The sequence below is a fragment of the Aethalodelphis obliquidens genome, unplaced genomic scaffold (assembly GCF_003676395.1).
Source record: "Aethalodelphis obliquidens isolate GAN/ISIS:26980383/991018 unplaced genomic scaffold, ASM367639v1 scaffold5, whole genome shotgun sequence".
Classification (NCBI taxonomy): domain Eukaryota; kingdom Metazoa; phylum Chordata; class Mammalia; order Artiodactyla; family Delphinidae; genus Aethalodelphis; species Aethalodelphis obliquidens.
The window spans coordinates 24,608,829-24,630,873 of NW_020837949.1; the positions used below are offsets into that span (position 1 = coordinate 24,608,829).

Sequence of the window (22,045 nt, forward strand, 5' to 3'; positions counted from 1 at the left end):
AGGGTGTGGAGAAAAGGGAACCCTCTTGCCCTGTTGGTGGGAATGTAAACTGATACAGCCACTATGGAGAACACTATGGAGGGTCCTTAAAAAACTAAAAATAGAACTACCCTATGATCCAGTAATCCAACTACTGGGCATATACCCAGAGAATACCATAATTCAAAAAGACACATGCACCCCCAGTGTTCATTGCATCACTGTTTACAATAGCCAGGTCATGGAAACAACCTAAATGCCCATCGACAGACAGATGGATAAAGAAGATGTGGTACATATATACAATGGAATATTACTCAGCCATAAAAAGGAACGAAATTGGGTCATTTGTTGAGATATGTATGGATCTAGAGACTGTCATACAGAGTGAAGTAAGAAAGAGAAAAACAAATATCACATTGTAACGCATATATGTTTAACCTAGAAAAATGGTACAGATGTACTGGTTTTCAGGGCAGAAGTGGAGACACAGATGTAGAGAACAAACGTATGGACACGAAGGGGGGAAAGCCGTGGGGGGGTGGTGGTGGTGGTATGATGAATTGGGTGATTGGGATTGACATGTATACAGTGATGTGTATAAAATTGATGACTAATAAGAAACTGATGTATAAAAAAATCAGTTAAATAAAATTCAAAAATTCAAGAAAAAAGAAGTTGGGAGTTACTGTGAGCCATTTCAGTCTATCCTTATGCTTGTGGAAGTAGTTTATTTTTCTGTGGCAATAACCAGAACAAAAACATTTTAATCATAGTGATTATAGTACCACCTAATGTAATCACACGTGAGTGTATTAATGCTAATTGTAGATGTCTTTTTTTTTTTTTAATTTATTTATTTATGGCTGTGTTGGGTCTTCGCTTCTGTGCGAGGGCTTTCTCTAGTTGCGGCAAGCGGGGGCCACTCTTCATCACGGTGCGCGGGCCTCTCACTATCGCGGCCTCTCTTGTTGGGGAGCACAGGCTCCAGACGCGCAGGCTCAGTAGTTGTGGCTCACGGGCCTAGTTGCTCCGCGGCATGTGGGATCTTCCCGAACCAGGGCTCGAACCCGTGTCCCCTGCATTGGCAGGCAGATTCTCAACCACTGCGCCACCAGGGAAGCCCTAATTGTAGATGTCTTGACCTAAAAGATACAGTGAGAATTATTTTATAAAACATTGAATTCTCTACCACCCTAAATATTTAATTTTTTTATATGCAATGTTTTGGGAAAAAAGACACATTTACTTTAAAAACATTCCTGTGTCTTTATATTTTAATATTAGTATGTACCTTTAACATTTGAGAGTAATATTAAAGTTCTGCTAATTACTTTACGTGGATTATTTCATATTTCTCACAATAATTCGCAAAAATTCTCTAATGGCAATTACACTTATGTCCATTTCACGGATGAGAAACTGAACTTAGAGACGTTTAGTAATTTGCCCAAAGTCATAGTTAGTAAAAGGTAAAATCAGGATTTAAACCGTAACTGTCTTAATCAATGTCTGAGTTGGAAGGCATTTGGCTGTAGCAGTGGCTTACACAAGCAAAAAGTCTTTTCCTCACATCGAGTGTTCTGAAAGAAGGAGATTACTTGCATTGGTTTGCTTGCATTGCTCGATAATGCTATTTTATCCTCGGTTTCACTGTTCCCAACAAGTTGGTTTTTCGTTTTCACATTTTTTTGCTTCATGCTTGCAAAATGCAAAATGCACAATGCAGGCCCAGACATCATATGTCCAAGACAGGAAGAATGGGGAAGTGGCAGTGCCAGCCAGAATTGTGTCAATGGGCATCCTCGGCTGCAAGAAAAGCAGGGAAAGTAAGCAAAAGGTGACTGGGGCCCGGGAATTGCTCTTTGGCTGGCCAAAGAGTGCCTGACACAATAAATATTTCATAATGTCGTTGCTGTCAGGTTGTAGTGGAATTTGATTATGTGTAAGTTTTAAAAGTGGTGATTAAAAGAGGGAGAGCGAAAGAGAATATTTCATTTTTCTTAGAAGTTTTCATTCAATTTTCCATCAGAGAGCTTTGGGATACTCTTCTCTGCCACCTCCTTGCCCCATTTTTGCAGTACTGTATTATCTTTCCCCAACATGCCCCTGTAGTGGATACAGTCGTGTGTATCCTGTCAGGGTGTGGGGATGGCAAGAAAGAGGGACGCGAACCTGGACCCTGCTCTAGCTTACGGTTTAGTTGGGAGATAAGGCAAACATTCATTATAGTAGAAAGGGTACAGGACACCATGATGAGAGGTGCACATTTCATATTATAATATTATCAACGTTATGAAAAGGAGATAAGCTTGAATAATCATGCACTGTTGAGAGAATTTAAGCTGGTAACCAAGAAGCAGAGTTATAATTTATTATTTTGTTAACTTCTAACTTAATAATTAGAGTACCCCAAAAGATAACAAAAAAGTAAAAAACCAAAACCCAAAATAAAACGGTATCAGGGATGAAAAGTTAAGAGAATGAAGGAAAACTCACTGAACTGAGCAGCTGTTAGTAAAGTTGTAGCTTGTCTTGGTGAATTAATCTAGTTAGTTTCAAATCATTTTGCTGTAAGAGCCCCAGTATGATCTCTGCATCTAGGTAGGGTTAATATTATAAGGGTAATGACCAAGTGACCATCTTAATGTCTGGTACCTCTGGAAATTTTTATTAATGGGATATAATTTTATAGGCTTGAAAGAGGTTATGTGGGGTCCTTTATTTAAAAAATCATATATCAATGTCTGGTCTGTGCTGGGAAATACATCCAGCCCCAGAGCCACAGAAATCACAATTCTTATACTCAGGAGCTTGTGGTCCAGGGGGGCCGGTCTTCCAATGCCCATTCAGCTCTCTTATTTTATGGACCTACAGCCAATCCTATTTAAATGCCAAAGGCAATTTGGCTGTTTCAGTGAACTGAGTGATCAAATTAGGCAAAAATGCAAAATGGACAGTTAATCAGAACAGTCCAGCTACATGTGTGAGCTGACGCATACCTACATATGTTCCTGCCATTCAAGATAAAATGTAGATTTATGTACGTCAGTTAAAATGCTGCTTTCGTCCCATGAATATGAAGAACTCACTATCTACTGTTGTTAAATTTGACAAAGTATCTGGAAATTACTAACCCAATTTAAAAATACGGTTTTATTGGCAGAAAAATGATTCCTATAAGTACACTCAATAGAGTGCCTGGCACTAATAGGTACATAATTAACAACGTGATGAGTGAATGTTCCTGGATGAAAGCAAATAAATCACCATTTCTCTGCAGAACTTTATTTTCTAAGAGTTAGTAGGACTCTTCTAACAAATCCTTACACTTATAAAGAAATAGACATTTTAGAAAAGTTATGGTTTGTGTTGGTTAATAAGCCTAGTTAGGTTCAAATTATTGTGCCTTAAGAGCTTCTATAGCAGTTTTCCTAGGAATGCTTAAAGTGATATGTGAAAGTCTTCTCCTGGCATATCTAAATCCTCTGTTAAACTGACAAGTTGTTTTGATGTCCTTTGCACAAAATGACATAACGTCATTTCTTGTGCAGAGCAATGTGCTGGCTGGCGGTTGTTCGCTTGCTGTGAGGTTTTGATGGAAGTGTTTTGTTATAGTAGCTTGGTATATATTCCTCGGCTTTCAGCTTGAAAAGCTCAGTGCCGCTGGGCTGCCACTTCTTCAAATTAGGGACGCCAGTGTCTTTCACATTTTGAAAGCTCTATGCCAAGAGGAAAGTGGACCATTCATTTACCTGTTTTTCTGCAGTATCATTTCCTTCAAATCCCAAGCCTATTTCCACACACTTGCTAATTTAAAAAAATGGAATGGGTGTCTACTCCCGTGGGTAGAGAAGAAATCTATTTTTGACAGGTGTCAGAACTTGATCAGAAGGTTGTTTAACTCTTTGGCTGCTGGACGATTTATAACGATGTTTTATCTGCACAGGTGCATGTTCGAGATGTACCTGTGAAAAGATGTACTCCCTGCCCTTAAAGAACTTGGCATTTAATATGCAGAAATCGTGTTAGGATCTGCTATAGGAGAAGGCACAGAGCTGGATGGTGCACAGCAAGAGGGCACCTGGGCCGGTGTGTTGGGGAGCAGGGAGACCTTGGGTGCCTGTGTGGGAGCAGCCACAAAATGATTTCAGATATGAAAGCGAAAATGTTATACTTTTTTCACAAAATTAAAAGCTTTAATATTCTTAATATTGAAATTAGATTCCAAATATGGAAATAATTTTGAAGATGGAGAGGCAGCCTGGCAGAGTGCTGAAGAGCTCAGACTCTGGAGCCAGATTTCTAGGTTTGCATTCTGAATTTACCATTTATTAGCCCTGTGGACTTGGGCAAGAGCCTTAACCTGTTTATGCTGCAGTTTCTCTGTCTGTAAAATGGAGATCATGATACTACCTAACTCATGAGGTTGTTAGGAGGATTAAATGGATTAACATATATAAAAGGCTTCGAACATAGCAAGTACCATATGTGTCTGTTAAGTAAATATTGCCATAGAAATACAGAAGGGTTTAAGCACAATTATTTGCCTGTGACCTGTGATATAACCTATGTCTTCTGTACTCTTCCAAGTCAATGAAATTAATTCTGGTAGCCTGAAGCTCCTATAAAATGGTATTGAGAAGTGGGTTAAACATTGATTGGCTATGATCTCATCTAGTGAAATTGCTTATGCATATTAATGTATATTGTATTACATGTATGTATGTTAATAATTTTGAATATTTTTCAAGGGATCTTGAAAAATATAAAAGTAACAAATATAAAAGTCTACAGATGGACTTCCCTGGTGGTCCAGTGGTTAAGACTTTGCCTTCCAATGCAGGGGGTGTGGGTTCGATCCCTGGTCGGGGAGCTAAGATCCCACATGCCTCACAGCCAAAAACAAAAAAAAAAAAAAAAAAAACCCAAAAAACCTAAAACAGAAGCAATATTGTAATGAATTCAATAAAGACTTTAAAAGTGGTTTGCATCCAAAAAAATGTAAAAAAAAAAAAGTCTACTGAGTTTCTCAGAGTCTAGTATATTTATGATAATAGAAACTAATTATGAAAAAGAAGGAAAAAATGTTGGACTTTAGTTACTTTAAGCATCAGTTAACCTGTATTAGAGACATAATACAACTACAAGAATTAATTTAACTGCAATAAAATATGACAGAAAGATACATTTCCTTTCCCTTGATTGCTAGAGCAAGTTATGATAATAATAAAAGAGACTTGAACTTTCTTTTATACATCTAATCTTCATGAAAAAGGACATAGATATTTTTGAAAAGGTAACTAGAACATTCCAATAAAGAATCTTTCATTAGTTCTGCTTCAATTCCTAATAAACTCAAATTGCAGTCATGTTCTTTGGGCATGTAAAATACATGGAAGATAAACATTTAGGTTTGAAATCACAATAAAGTAATGAGTTTGCTCTTTTTATTTGTTATCCTCCTGGCCAGTGGTGAAATTATTAATCACTACTAGATCCTGTGTTCAAAGGCTGGGCTGATTTTAGTTTGTGGGTGTTGAACCAAAAGTTGCCTGTAGAATGTCAGTCTGTAATTAATTCAAGCTACTGAGCTTTGGATCCTATGGAAAAAGGCATAGTGTAGGCTTCAAATGGGTGTAAAGGAAATGGGAAAGGTATACACAATTGGCTGAAATAGTTTGCTTGTGCTTCTTAAAACTCCCATTTATGTCAGTGAACTCAGTAAATTATCCCTAGAAGCTTTTTTTCTTCCTTCCCTCGTGTGTGCTCTGTGGAAGAAGTGTTTGGTGGAAACTTGGGAGGAAGATAATTAGAAAAGTTTTAACTAGATAAAATGAGGAGACATATGCAGGTACATAATAAGTCATAGGAGCCAGTGGTATAGCAGCCTGAAAAATCCAAAGTCATTTTCAGAGACCAAATAGGTTATTTATAATATGTGTAACGGAAAAGGTCACTTTAATAATAGAATTATTCAGTTTTAGCATTATTTTTTCAAAGCAATAAGTTCATGAAAAAGAAATTTGATTCTATGATATTAGGGATATTAGGGAGCCAAGGTGGGTTCATAGGTAGGGTGATGACAAGCTATAATTTTTCTTATTCAAACAGTATTTATTTGTCTTCCCTCTGTCAAACCTTGAGTCAAACACTTTTCCTGGCCTGCTTGGGAAGATACAAGGAAAGGAACATACAGAGCAGATGAGATGTGGAAGAAAGAACGCTGGGAGATGGAGATAGCTCTTTCACACGGCAAAGAGGATGAGAAAGGCCATCATCAGGCAAAAGACCCCCATGGTCTCCAAGAGGGCAAAGCCCAGAATGGCATTAAGAGCAGAACTGTTGCTTCAGAGAAGGATTCCTGGCATAATCAATGATGAGGCTCCCAAACACAGTCCTAATCCTAGCCCCAGAGCCAACCCCTCTGACCATGGCAGCTCCAACCTCAGTGAACTTGGCTGCTGTGTCAATGTTCCTTGCAATGGTGCCATTTTGGAAGCTGCTGCTAGGGATAAGTAAGGTCAGGGGGCATGGGGCTGCCAAGCTGCTGAGGCTCTCATCTGTCAGCACCACCTCAGAGAGTGGTTGGCTCAGCAGCTGAGACGTGATCCTGACCAGTGAGGGGATGGAGATGAAGTTGGGGCAAGCATGTGTTTTCTGGGGGTGGGGAAGTGGCAAGAGCTGCTCCCAGGGCAGAGAAGACAGAGAGGGGCAATGACAGACTGTTTTAAGATTAACCATGATTTAGTGTACATGATCAATTGCAAGGAAGAGAAATTGAGACATTAAACCTTTTGGGGAGGTTGCTTTAGTAATCCAGGTATGAGTAGTGACAGCCTAGATGGTATAGCCCACTGGGAATAGAATAAAGATTTTAGTTCAAGAGACAGTCTGAAGATCTAATGACAAGGTGAAGAAGCTGGAGGTGGAGGTCTTCCAGGAGGGAATGTCTAGTAGTTTTTGCTGTACTATTTGGGAATAGAAATAGTTAAGACTAGCCACACCTAAAAATGTGATCACTGAAGAACCTGGAGAACCCTTGATGATGGAATAACGCATACAGAATTAACTGTGGGTAGACAGTTAAATGAGAAAAAGGCAGAAAAAACAGTAAAATAGTAAACAGTACTGTGGAAAATGGTTATTTTGACAATTTAAAATAATTAGTTTCAAGTATTTTTGTAATGGTATCTTTCTTTATGAAAAAAATCTTGATTTATGATGGGAACACAACAAGCTCTTTTTCCTCAAGAAGGGACAAAGTTAAATAAAGCTTTGAAATCAGAAGTCTTAAGATGAAAAAAAAAAAAAAAAGCTGTCGGTAGAAATTCTAAAGAAAAAAGGAGACTGAACAAAACAACAGTAGATTCAAGGAAATCCTAAAACCATCAGTGTTTGCGCTATGAAGACTGTCAAGGGAGAGCAGGCTGGTGACTGGAGGGATGGGCCCACTTGAATGAAACAAAAATTCCTTGTTGCCATGGGGCTGAAAGGGAGATACACTAGCATTAAAATTCAAAACTTAGGGAGTTCACTGGTGGTCCAGTGGTTAAGACTCCGTGCTTCCACTGCAGGGGGTGTGGGTTCGATCCCTGATTGGGGAACCATAATAAGATCCAACATGCTGTGCGGGGCGTGGCCAAAAAAAAGAAAGAAAAAAATCGTTAACTTAAATAATCTTTTCCATTAGCTGTTTACCTGTTATTGTTGGTTTTTCCACTAGAATGACAGCTCCATGAGAGCAGGTACATATCTGTTTTGTTCATGGTGATATATCCAGCAGCTAGAAAAGAAACTGATAAATATGTGTTGAATGAAGAAATGAGTAAACAGTTTCACACTCTGATCTTTAGCAGGGGATGAGTCTGCCCAACTCCAAGAAGAAAGTTGGCCAAAGTCAAGAACAAAATGGCATCCTAGTCACTGGCCACATGTGGCTATTCAGCAGTTGAAATGTGGCTAGTACACCAAGGAACTGAATTTTAACTTTAACTTTAATTTACTTAAAATTAAATTTAAATAGCCCTATGTGGCTAGTGGCTGCATTGGACAACACAGGTGTATAGAAAGACTTCACTCATTAGGAAAACCTGCCTCCTCTGGGCAGATGTAATCTGTGTGAGAGCAGTGGCTTTGTCAGGAACTAGAATCAGACTGGGACTTGTGAAGGAATCAAGGATCAGCTTCTAGGGCTATTTTTAAAAATTAATCTGTAGCCCAAGGGACAGAAAGAGTCTGCCAAACTCACATGAGGTCCCAGGTCACTTCACCAGGAAAGGAGACCAGAGAGGTATTTGGGGCCAAATCAGTGGTAATAAAGTTGTGCTTACTCAGTGTCTTTATGAACATGTCTGTTAGGAAATTCACTGTCTGTGAGAGAGATCTCTGTAGATGACTAGAATGAATTCAAGATTTAGGGATTTTGGTCACTTTCGTTGTGACACAATCAACAATAATTGCATTCAATCATTAAAACATGGACTAGGCATATATTGATAAACTCATAACAAGCGCTCGAACACCCAGGAACTCACAGTTTGGAAAAGCAACATCTTTGAATATTAAAGTATAGCAGAGAGTAAAAAGTACTTATATATGTAAAAATATTTATTAAATTAGAGAAACATTTGTCATACTTATACTTACCTAATTTATGTTAGATTTTGGAATGGTCTACTGTGGTTTTTGTTTTAGCAGATTTACCTGCTTAGTTGTAGCTTGCTTGGGCAAATATTAGAATTATTCTGATTTCCTTGAGCTTTCTGTGACTGGGCCATGGGAGGAAGAGGGAGTCGTTCAGGAATGTGTTAAATTGGCCTTGTATTCAGAATTCACCCAGTAATAATACATATCAATATCATGTATTGAACTGTGTGTAGGAGCAGATGTTTGGCATGTTTCGGGCTGCTTTTGGGAATAGTCTCTATTGAATAAAGGAAAGTACACTTCACATCCATTCATGTAATTTATGAAAGTGAATAGGGATTTCGCACAAAGAAAGAATGCTAGATGGACTATCATATTTAGCAAGATAAAGCACGCTGTGCGCAAATTCCCAGAGTCAGCCGGTATAGAAGAGGACAAAGAGATATTAATACATTCCTGGGGAAGGAGATAATCAGTTCTCTAGAGAGCAAACACGTGGTTCTCTTAGGATTTCCTGAAGGCTTGGTTCCCGTCTCCAGGCTAACCATTTGTTTTCATTGTTTTTATTAGAGAAAATCTTTTGCAAGAACTTAATTTGCACCACAAGAAAATGTTTGAATATTAGAATATCGGGGCTAGGAGGGACTTCCAGAGATTATCTAGTCCTATCACCTATCTGATGCTTGAATTAATTTTGCAAAAGCTCTGCCAAGGATCTTCCAGTCAGGGCTCCAGTACATCCTGGAGAGAGTGGCCAGTAGCTCCATCCTTGGAGAACTTTGACACTGAGATATTAGTACAGAATCTAATTCTGCTGCTTTGTGCCTTCCATTCATTATCTTATTTGTAACTATTGGGTCCAAACAACAACACCTCCAATTCTTTTTCCCATGAAAGTCCTTAGGATATTTAAACATGATTATCAGGTCTCCAAGGCTAAAGATGCCTGATTCCTTCAAGAACTCCTTGAATGGTGCTGATTTGACACCATCGCGGATCACTCCTGAGTGTACCCAGTTTGTCCATCCATACTTATACTGAAGTACGTCTAGGATGGTCTGGGCTGCACAGAGACAAATGGAGTTTTTCTTCTTTTCATATAGATTCTCTCTTCTCTCTCTTTTCCTCCTCTCCTTTCTCCTTCCCTCCTCTTCCCTTCTTTCTTCATCCCTCCTATTATTCTATACTACACTTATTCATTCATTCAACAAACGTTCTGTTTACTGTTGATTCATATTAACCTTTCTGTAGACTAAAATCTCTAAGCCTTAGCTGCATGGATTGTTTCTAAGCCATTGCTACTGTCCAGTCTGTACAAAACAATTGTCCCTTTGGACTTAATCACCTCATTTTACATTTATGTCTATTACTTTTCATCTTATTGGATTTAGCCCTTGTTTCTAACATGTCAGCTTCTTTCTTGATCCTGATTCAGTCATCCAACCTGGTCACTGGCCGGTCTACAAATGTTATGATGTCCTCTCCAGTCTCATCCAGGACATTGACAAGAATGTAAAATGTTGAAGCAAATGGAACCCAGGAAAGAATCCTTCTATGATGTTGGAAACCTAGAACCAGGTGGATGTTACTCTATTAATTAGCACCCTCTGGGTATAGCTGTTGAAGCTGTTACTAATCTGCCCTAATATTCATGCACTCAGCTTCTCCTTACTCCATTTTGTCCACAAGGATAAGTTGAAAGGTCTTCTAAAGGTCTCTCTGAAGGTGATGTGTGCTTGGTCTCTACATTTTCTATAATCCCAAGACTTATACCAAAGAAGGAAAGGGATTTGTCTGTTATTCTTCCCTCCTGAAATTGTTGTCATCCTCTCTTTAGCACATTTCTTCTTAGGCAAGCAAAACCTTTTGATTCCCTAACAGACATACAAGACTGAGAGAAGGATATTGGAAAAAGTTGAACATTCAGATTATTATTAGAAATGGCAAGGCATTTTATGGGAGTGCAAAACGTAAGATCAAAATGCTTTGACTGTCAAGTGAGATCCACTACTTTCTGATCAGCAAAGGACTTGAACTAATGGATGTTTTTGTTAAAACAAATCAGAATCTTCAAAACTCTGCTAATGCTTATTTCTTAAGATTTTTCTTATGTCTTCCAAAGAACTGAAAATACTTAAAATCATCATATACACTGATATCATGAAAATTTAGGAAGTTTATGCATGTTTTGGTCAAAATAGATAAAGTACACAGAGAATTCTTTAATAAAGATAAACCCTTGTGGAAAGGTGTATGCAAATGAGTGAGTTGGATGTTACAGTGGTAGATGGGATTGAAGAATTACAAGACCAGTCTTTGTCTTTTTCTTTGGAAAATAGGGGTGGGGTTGCATTCATTGTGCAACCCAACCGTGAAAGACAGAATCAATTGAACAAATACTGTCCTCTATAGTAAAATAGGAATGAATTTTCTATAAAGATATTGCTGCTTCCTCCTCACTTAAGTTGACAGATATTCTCTATGACCAGTGTGACTGTGTCTAAGATGTCCTTATTCAGGTGACTGTGTTTTATATTAAATTATATTCTACATGTGCAGTCATTTAAATTATGTAGACATTTTTGTAGAGTTTCATGATATCTTGTATTTCCTATTCTGTAATTAGAAACATGAAAAATTTTCAACATCACAGTTTTAAAAACATCATTTTTGTAAACCTTTAGAATATAACAATAGAAAGGAATTTAATATGAGCCAGGAACAAAAGAGGTTTCCAAGGTACAAAAAAAGTTTTTCGGAAGTATGGATTTCATTGGTAGTTTGTGTTTGTGTTTGTGTGTGTGTGTGTGTGTGTGTGTGTGTGTGCCTAATACAGTGAGAAAATGAGAAAATGATCTATACTAGTGTATTTTAAAATTTTAATTATCATCGCTATAGTTTGTCACTATTTGAACCTTCAAGAAATGTTCTTGATACTCTCTGACTTACATCTTATGTTTGTTTGTCCATCTGCATTGAGTATTTGTTATCAATTCCATCCATTAAATGAGCAACTGGGTAGTGACAAGATAGGAAAGAGTTCAAATGAAATTTTCATTGCTGGAAAATTGCAAATGCAGCTATGATTTTATTTCAACATTTCATTGAAGATTTACATTCTTAGAATTTTCAGAAGCTAAAATGAATATTATTTTATTTTCTCGTTATTATTAACTCACGTGCACGGAGACTACCAGAGACCGTTTATTGAAGTTATTAGAAATCTTGAGCTCCCAAATAAAAATGTCAGAAGATATTGCCCTGTTCTATGTTGCATTACAGACAGATGCACTTCCTGTGGGTGAGAGCATTAGTATTAAAGTTGAGGGAAGTTATGTGCTACTCCTGCCTTCACACAAAATTCCTAGAGTGAAGGGAAATTGCAATTACCTATTGATAAAACAGTTATACAAAATCAGGTTTTTTTTGCAACACTTTACAAACTGCAGTTTAAAAATCAAGATGGAAAACAAAAATTTACTACGGCAAGTCCCAGTAATGTGACTTCCACCACCCTCCCTTCTCCCCCAAATGTAAATCATGTTTTTTCCCTTAAGAGTCTCCCCAAGTACTCCTCAAATCTCAGCATTGGAATTCATGTTTATGAAGGAAAAACTCTCTTGGCCTGACAACTTCCTGATCTGATTGGCTCTATCAATGGACTTATTTGTTCTCATTATGTGGGGAAATGCTATCCAATGGGAGAAGCTTAGAGGGTGCATGCTATCAAACGAAGATGAAATATTTTTGTTTCATTAGCAGCCTAGGGAATTGTGTGGTGGATTATGATATTAGGCTGTGTTGTAGTTCTAAGGATGGGGCTTCCAACCTGTGGGCTCTCAGTTTCAAGGCATCTGAACTTTGAGTCCCCCTTGCAGCTGCCACACTGACTAGGTTAGTGTTTTTTAACCAGAATTGCACGTCACAATAATCTGTGAAGCAAGCCTAAATTCACCTCTGTACCTACTGTATTTTATCAATTCCAAGATGCACATTTTTTCACGTTTGCTCATTTCTGAAATCTGGTTGCTCTCACTTTTCATTAGTTTAGTCATGGTATAATTGCAGAATTTTCTTTCTTAGTGGTACCTAAAATAATGGTGCATCTTATAATCAATGGCATCTTAGTAGTTAATGAAATATGGACTATATCAGAATCTTTGAGGGGGCAGGTATTGCATTAATTTTACAAAAGCTCTCCAGGTGGGTCCGATGCACACTGCTGGCTATAAATACACTGTACCAGCTTTGGCCTATTTCTCCAATTAACAATAATAATAAACTGATCACTGCCATGCATTGATTTTTCCCCTGCCAGGCACTGGGCTAAGCACAGTCCATATTTTCATCTCATTTTATTCCCACAACAAACCTATTGGATAAGTATTATTGTCCCCACTAAATGGATTAAGAAACTGAGGTTAAGAGATGAAGTCACCTGCCCAAGGACATAAAGAGTAGAAGAGCAGGATATGAGCCCAGGTGGGCTGACTCCAAAGCTCTAACCATGACATTATATAGCAGTGGTTCCTGAAGTGTGGTCTGCAGACCAGCAGCATCAGCATCCCCTAGGGACATATTAGAAATGCAAATTTTAGGGCCCTACCCCAGATGTAAAGAAACTCCCGAAAGCGGAGCTCAGAAATGTGTTTTAAAAAGCCCTGCAGGTTATTCTGAGGCAGCCTAAAGTTTGAGAAACATTGTTATATAGCATAGGAGTCTCCTACAATAGGGATAGGAGCCATTGCTAATAAAGACAGGATCTAATAAAGTTTATTAGCTAGCTGGCTGGCTCATATTTTAATCCTAAAATAATGCCATATTTGCAAGGTTGACTAAGCTTTTAGTTGCTTAATAACAAATAAAATTGCATTTGCTCAAATGTGCTTTAATTATAGTTCCCAGTAGGCAGAACTATGGTAACAAAATATACTAGGCTCTAATGCTTTTTGCATAATGAGCGTAGTCAAAGCATTTAACATGAATGGATTATAATTCCCCATATTAGATGGGAAAGCTCTAGAAGGACCACATACCTTTCTTGGGTCTGACCTCCTCTTGTTCTCAAATCTTAGTCTAATCTTATTATTTCCTTTCTTCAAAACTACAGAATACAGTATCTTTGTTCCTGAGAGGAAAGGACGAACTAACAAGATCCCTCTTTGTATTATCCTGGGTTGACAGATTGGTTAAAGCTAGCATTTGTAATGCAGTCAGAAATAAACAGTTTCTGAACAAAAGCTGACTAAAAAATTTAGCTGCAAAACAAAGAACTTGCTTTCGTGAAAAAAATTGATTGACATTAAGGTATTAAGCATTCCAAAAGGATAAATAAATTTGATTCCAAGGAAAAAAGGCAGTTTAAAAAATAATATACCAAAGAGACAAAGTGCAGAGATGCCTGGTGAATATGCTTATGTCTACCCAACATCAGTACAGCTATTTGAAAAACACAACATTCAAATTGTAATGTTTTTGCTCTGTATGCTGCAAAATAAGCAATTTGATTGTTCTTTTCCCACTAAATTGATTGGTTTTTGAATGCATTATTTGACCCACAGTACTGTATTATCCGTGGCATTTGCCAGATGACTGAACTAAGTAGATGTCTTATTGTTTTTTTCTAATAGGCATGTATGGGGATGAAGATAGGGATAATTGGAAAAGAGGAAAGCATAGCGTTTGGAACTTGGCAGTGGAGATTTTAGAAGCATGAGTGGTCTTCAGCAGAGAAGACCTGGTGTTTGGCTGCAGTGAGCTGCAGGCCCTGTCTCTGCCTGCATAGGCTTGTACACACTTATTAGCACAGATTAGTGCCTTATAAATAAGGCAAAAGTGTCCGGGGTCTTGTTCCAAATCCTGAAATGCCCCCGTTTTGGTATCTGTTTGCTTGGCCTTGCAATAGCAGTCAGCCAATCTTAAGCGATTTGTCACTCATAACAGGAATGCAAAGGAAGACCCAAAAGTGGTAAATGTGTTTGGAAGTCATTGTAGCTAAAACCTGACGGAGTTAGAGGATTGATTAGACTATGACTGACACAGACATGCTTTATTGATCATGATTTAATGGCTTCACAATTTTCTTTTCATTTCTGGAGCATTTACACACTTCTGAGTTGCCTAATAGATGAATCTTAGACTATGGCATTATACTATGATGATGGTACAGTGGTAAACTCATAGATTACATCTAATGGATATTAAAGTGGTAGTTTCTCCATGACCAATATGTGTCTATAAGACACCTCATAAGCTGAAGTCATAAAACACATTTACTTCTGCATATGTATCCTGTGCATTTATAGGTGTACATTTAACTATGCATGAATATTTATATTTTCACACACATGAAATGGGATTTATTGTAAGTGCTGAATATGGAAATTTAAAGTCATGGAGGCTTAAGGCAGATTCCTCAAGACCTACTTTTGCTTGATTATGATTTATTAGTTTAAACTTAACCAGTTGTATATTAATAGTACTGTTCTCTTTGAAGAGAAGACTATTATCTCAAAGTTTTTTAGGACAATATATGAATTTTGGACCTATTTAAGATTTGACAAATTGAATTAAAGAAATAGTATATGAAATATTGTAAGTTTCAAAATGTGAAGGCTGCTCTCTGTTTTATGTAATTGAACATTTTACAATGCTTTCAGGCATTTTTTAGGGACATATTTGTATTTGGGGACAAAAGGGAGAGGATAGTCTAAAGAAAGATGAAAATGAAGAAGCAAGGCCTGTGTAATGCATCTGAAATTGCTGTATGTTTTTTCCCAAGGAGGGTGGATTTAAGAGGTTCACAGATAACCTTAGCTTGTGGAATTCTTATTCTGTCACAGGTCACTGTTATCCACTGAATTTGCAGAATTATGTGGGTTATTTTTTCACATATATATGAAATAAATATATGTGAATAAATGAAGCAATGCTAATAACTACCAGAAACTCATCTCACCATGGTCCCAATGTAAGATGGTCCAGGTTTTCTGTGTCTCAGGATAAGGTGAGTCCAAAAGCAGATGTAGTGTGAGGGAGTCTTGGGGACCAGGGCTCTGTAAGTTTTTTCTGCCCTGGGGAGATTGGGGTGGTAGGGTTGGGCCGTACGAGTGACATTAAAACATCACAATGCAAAGCCAACAGCCCTAGTCTGAACAATGTGTGTTCCCCCCTGTCCCCACCCTTGTCCCTGCCCCATGACTCTTGTCCTTCAGAGCAGACCAGAGTCACTCTTGTTTGTTGCTCTCAAAGGTAATTCTGTTTCTCATTGACTTATTTTTTTCTGAAGGTCTAGGGAGAGCCTTGGGCAGCGCAATATTATTTCTATTTGTCCAATTACCTTTGTTTTACTTAGGAAGACAAGTTTACTAAATCAAAACTATTCTGGCTGGGTCATACTGACCAGTACAATAGTATCTCCAATTATTTCGCTATTAGAACAAAACACGTTCACTCCCTAAACCCTCAGTGTAGAAATCGTGATATATGTTTCTCTCTTTCAAGGGGAGGTAATAATATTATTTGTAGGAAAATTTTCAGGGCACAAGCTGACACCTTGTGTTGATTCCTTTTCCTTTTAAGGTGACATAATCACAAACAACATTAAGAAATCTCTGTACTTTCTTACTTGGTGCATAAATCTTTTCTATTATTCTTTTTTTTCATTTTATTTATTTACTTATAAATTTTTATTGGAGTATAGTTGATTTAAAATGTTGTGTTAGTTTCTGCTGTACAGCAAAGTGAATCAGTTATACATATGGATATGGATATGGATATGTATATCCACACTTTTTTCGATTCTTTTCCCATATAGATCATTACAGAGTATTGAGTAGAGTTCCCTGCTATACAGTAAGTCCTTATTAGTTATCTATTTTATAGATAGTAATGTATATAAAAGTTGAGGCTAAAGATGTTGAGTATTTTGGCGCTTGCTTTGATTCCACAAGGTGCCATTTCCTCTGTTTTAATCTAACTTGAGCAATATTTTTGAGCGCTAAGTGCCACACATAGTGCTGGTGGCTGGAAATAAGAAACTGAAAAGCCATGAAATGCCCTCAAGCAGCTCACAATCTTTCAAGAAAAAAATCACTCAGTTTTGTGCTTATTTGTTGATATACATAAGCGTAATGAGAAGCTTGTCCACAGCATATCAGATGACACAGAGGGAGGGGTCATGTGGGTATAGTCAGGGAGGGCTTCAGGAAGGAGAAACATTCTGAGCTCATTTTTGAGCAAATAAAGAAATAAGGATATATTAGTCAGAAAAAGACAAAAAACTTAAAGTAGGGTGCAGGAGGCATATTTTTATTTTGCAACCACAGTAGAATATACGGTAGAAAACCTCAAAAATTTATCCTACTAAGAAGCATATCCGACAGTGGAAGGACAGACTCAAGAACATTTGTATTCATATCACAAAAAGGCTTATACAATTGGAATAAATCTGAAATACTATGCTTTTCTTTAAAAATAGAATTGAATAACTTTGATGTTTTAATACAGCACAGTAAACTAATTTAGATTCAGAGAGCTTCACTTGTGAACATGTCAGTTTTTAAAAATTGTTTAGATAATGTATTGAGAATTTTAAATAATCTGTTAAAATCTTCTTTTTCTCAGCAAAGCTTTTTTTTTTTTTTCTCCCCAGATGTAGGGCAAACATAATTCTGCCCCAACGTCTCTCAGAAATTATAAAATCTGAATTAGTTAGGTTCTGATGAAAGAGGCTTTTATGACACCAACTAAAATGCCTTTTGGAAACTTCCTTATCGCCCTATTAAAAAAATACCCTCCACTCCTAATGTGATGACATTTACCAATCTCTACCAGCCAACACACGAGGAATAGCCTTTCATCAGGCATTATTGCTCATTCTCTCTCTAGTATCCTGTTGTATATTTTGTTTTACATTTTTATTTATGTGGTTATCACAGCATTGGGAATATTTGTTGTAGTGTGTGTGTGTGTGTGTGTGTGTGTCACACAAGTTATAAGCTTTTTGATGTCACGCACCATTGCACCCCTTGACATTTAAATGAACAAAATGACAAAGTTCATGTTCAACCTCCTCCATACTGTTTTTGACAAGTGCTTGTCAACTTTGGCTGCTCATTGCAATTGCCTGGGAGCTTTAAAAAATATTGATGTTTGGGTCTTACTCCCAGAGATTCTGAGTTAATTGGTTTGGGGAGTGGCCTAAGAATCAAAATTTATAGACCCTCCCCAGGTGAGCAGTGAGGCTGAAAACCACTGATCTGGACCCATGCTGTCCAGTGCAGTAGCCACTGGCCACGTGCGGCACCAAACACTTGAAATGTGCTAGTCTGAACTGAGTGTAAGTGTAAATATATACACCAGATTTTGAAGACTTAATGCAAAATGATGTAAAACGTATCTCAATGGTTTTTATATGATTACATATTGAACTGATAATATTTCAGATATGCTGGGTTAAATAAAATTCATGTACTTTATATTAACACTTTAAGTAATGTTATAATAGAAATTAATCTCACTTGTTTCTTTTTGCCTTTTTAAATGTGGCTACTAGAAAATTTAAATTACATATGTGACTTGCATTGTATTTCTATTGAGCAGTACTGATCTAGATGATGTCTCTACGTGGAAGGGACAGAGATGTTTAATTAGCAAAATAAAAGCTTAATAAGTGCCTTCTGGCAAACTAATTGGTAGTGTTCATGTTTTGGACCATATTTGGTACAAATAGTTCCTCTTCATAACGATCTATATTTAAAATAATTCAGATTCAATTAATATTCATTAATTGCATGAGTTGTAGAAATAACTGTGCTAAGAAAGCAGTAATGCTCATGTTATAAATGGAAATAACTGGTGAATCAGTCAATGGTACCAGGTATGTAACAATGAAATAGCACTACTGAAAATGAAATAGTCCCTTGAAACTGGTTAGAATAAGGGGGAATTGAGAATACAGAGTGTTATTTTTGTCATTACCATTGTACTATAGGCCAAGAAAAAATATTGTTAAACTGGAGTCTATCTGGTCTTAACACAAAAACAAAAACCAAAACCAAACCCTGAGTGAGTTATTTGGTTTGCATGCAGAAGAGATGAATAAGTTATTCGTATAGACATATGTGTTTATTTACGTATGTTTACAAAGGTTGGAAAGTGATATGTTGAAAGAGGAGCCAAGGTCAAAGATGTCTAAGGTTTTCATGAATGGAGAAATGACTATAGGATTGAAATCATTAGACAACATAAGCACCTTGAATACTGAGCATGAAGCTCAGTCTGTGGGAAGTGTACACAGGAACGATTTGACGTGTAGGGCAAACCACTGGGCACAGCAAATATGTGGACGGTAGGAGTAAAACACTTACTGTAGGCTTAGCTGATTGGGTTATCGTGGTGGGCAACATTTGCTGTAACCACAGGTATTCAAAGAAAACGACGTTAAGTGTTTTGAGCAAGCTCTTATTGAAGGGGATTGGTTAAAATTGGAAATTGCTAACTGTGAGTTATTAAGAGACACAGTGTCCATAAATCAATTAAGGTACCTTATATTCTGTTCCATTACCGGCATTCATTTAAACATAAACTACTGTAAGTTCTACTCCCAGTAGTACAGATCAAAAGTTTAGGCTACTTTCACTTATACTACAGTGTTTGTCTTTCGTTGGAATAAAATGAAATACTTCTTTTTGTTTTGGTTTCCAATAAGCTTGAAAGGAAACAAATTTGTATTCAACAAATACCTGGTACTGTAATCTTATTTTTGCTTTGCTTCTCACACCTTGACCTTATGAAGCAGCATAAGGGCATTTTGAAAGCTGGGCTTTGCCATCTGAGCATACCTGTTTGCATATTGTCTCTCATCACTTGCTGTTTGACCTTGGCCAAGTCACTTAACCTACACAAGCCTCAATTTGTCTGACCCTGATACCTGCCTCGCAGGGCCATTTAGGGGAGGAAATGTAACATCCATTACCAAGCATATGGTAAGCCTTTTAAATATTGTTATTCTTCTTATTATATGGTTGAAAAGCATTCTGAGCAGGACAGATAGTTTTTGTGTAATCAAAAATTATGATGGAAACTAGTATTTTATATGTGAACTGTGTTATGACTACTTCTAGCCCACAGAGTTTGGAAGGGGGAGAGAGGGGGTACAGAGGAGAAGGATTGGGGAAGGGAGAGAGGGGGTACATGGTATCAGCAAGAATGCTTCCCTGTTTATAGTTGGGGCCATGGGGGAGTTAAATTCCTCTACCGTGGATATGGAGGAATCTTTACAACAAGAACAGATGAGTGAGGAGCTATAGCAGAGCTGGGTGATCCTCCTCTGATGGGGAAGAAGAGCTCAGCTGTGCTTGACTAGCAGATGTCCAAGCATAAAGGACGTGTACAAGGAAGTGCAAGCCGGGGGACAGTGCTTTCCTTCAGGCTCCTGGAATCTATTAATGTAGGTCCTGATAGATAGTTTGTGGTCAGAATATTCCAAAGCATCTATCTTGGGGTCTGCAGAGTCTGAGACGTGTCAGAAAGCACCCACTGTGTGGCGTTCAGGGGCAGGGGCAGAGCCAGCACCAGCCTGCTTAACCAGAGCCCAGCACAGAGTAGGGAGGCCATGGTGTTGGTAGGATCTGAATGAATGCACACATCCTGCACTTTACAGCCCCCATGAGTATCTGCATTGTGAACAATTCAAGCTAAGTTCTAGACAAATTAGAATCTTGTTATATTCTCTTATATGTGGTGACGGTGTAAGAGTGGAAAGGAGAATGGGAATCAATGATAAATGAAGCAAAGGGAATTAACTTCCAAAAGACAAGCCCTTTAAATGCCTCTCAAAATTTTGCATTTGCTTGTTTTACAAAATGCTTTGTTCAATGAAATGCAGTAGGTGAGGAGTTTCACACTTAGCGATTCTTTCTCCAAAGCCTATTTGGAACGAACCAGAACATCTTTCACTTTTTTTCCCCTAAGCTTAACCCTTTTACATAGAGAAAGGATTTCTGTTATCTTCATTTAGAGTTAGACTTAGATAACTAAGATCAACTGAACTTTGAGAGCGATATACTTTGTCCTTTAGCTATGATAATATGGTCAGAACTGTCTTTATGAAAATGAGGAAAGAGCATTGTTTGATGTGTGAATATTTGCAAGAGAAGAACTGACTCCAGTTCTAGGCATCACATTTTTTATATGTCAGTCATCCATAATGATGAAGGAGGTATCACCTGGAGGTGGGAATGTTGTTTGCTGAATTTTAAGTATTGCTAAACCAGTTTTGGGGGGGGTGGATCTGGAATATCCCTCGATGCATACAGAAAGTGCGAGTAGCAGGAAAAAAACAAAATTAAATGGTACCGTTTTCAACGTAGGAATAGTTTGGGTTTTAACATTTACTTGCTTGGAAGTGACATAGTCCAGTGCCATTCCTATATTTCAATTCAATTCCTTTTTAAAAATATGTATCTGAGAAATATCATACACAAATAATTTTTCTAGGTTTAGAGCACAGCCAAACCTAGGTCTCAGTCTAAGACTCCAATATTTCCTTGCGTCTGCCCAAAATATATCAAGATGATTGCCTCGACTTCTCCCCTGTTAGTCATCTTCTCTTCATGTATAACTTCACAAACTAAAAATAATTTCATTTTCAATTGTAAGCAAACATTCTAAGAACAGTGTTGTCTTTGGGCCAGAATAATGTTATTAATTAGTTTATTAATTTTCATTCTTGTTCTAATAAAATATTGTCTCTTTTTTGATAACTAAAGCTATGTTTTCTGTTTTCTACATTTCTTCAAAAGCCAAGACATCTCAATTATTTTCAGGGGGAGTATTTTCCATTTACTTATTTTTCTGCTTGAATCTTTGAAGAAGGCGGAATAGCATAGCATTGTATTATTAGTAGAATTGTCTTCATTTGTAAAGACTTCTGCTAACTGTGACATCATCTGAGTCTGTTTTGATATCAAAGAGGATGCATCTTTGCCGCAGATTTTGTTTCCCCCTCACTACCAGTTGCCAGGATCTTGTCAGAATAGAAAAATTGGAAGATTGATTGGTGTTCTTTTCTTATTCATTGATTTACTTGGGTTTCTGGCTGACTGATATTTGTGGAGCTTCAGATACCGAGGATTGCGTGTGTGAGAAAAAAAAAATAAAGAGCTCAATAATAAAAATAATGAGCACTACCATTTGTTAAATGCTTGTAATTTGCTAGTCACTGTGGTAAGTACTTTATACACATTATCTCTTTTAATCTTCTCAACAATTGGATCTTAAGGATGAAGAAGCTGAGTGTAGAGAATATTTAATTTATTCAATGTCATTCAGCTACGTGATGAAGCTGATTTCGACCTAGTTTTATATGACTTAAGAACTCAGACCAAATGGCTTCTGATAAAATTATGATTTA

At 37.4% G+C, this 22,045-nt stretch overlaps 1 protein-coding gene and 1 pseudogene across 1 annotated transcript in view; one reads left to right on the forward strand and one right to left on the reverse strand.

The window, feature by feature from the left end:
- The window catches only part of LOC113618557 (metabotropic glutamate receptor 8-like), a 201,416-nt gene that overhangs the window by 118,743 nt on the left and 60,628 nt on the right, over positions 1-22,045 (forward strand). The gene's annotated exons all lie outside the window — the stretch shown is intronic.
- Positions 5,761-6,883, reverse strand: LOC113618147 (ATP synthase F(0) complex subunit C2, mitochondrial pseudogene; annotated as a pseudogene).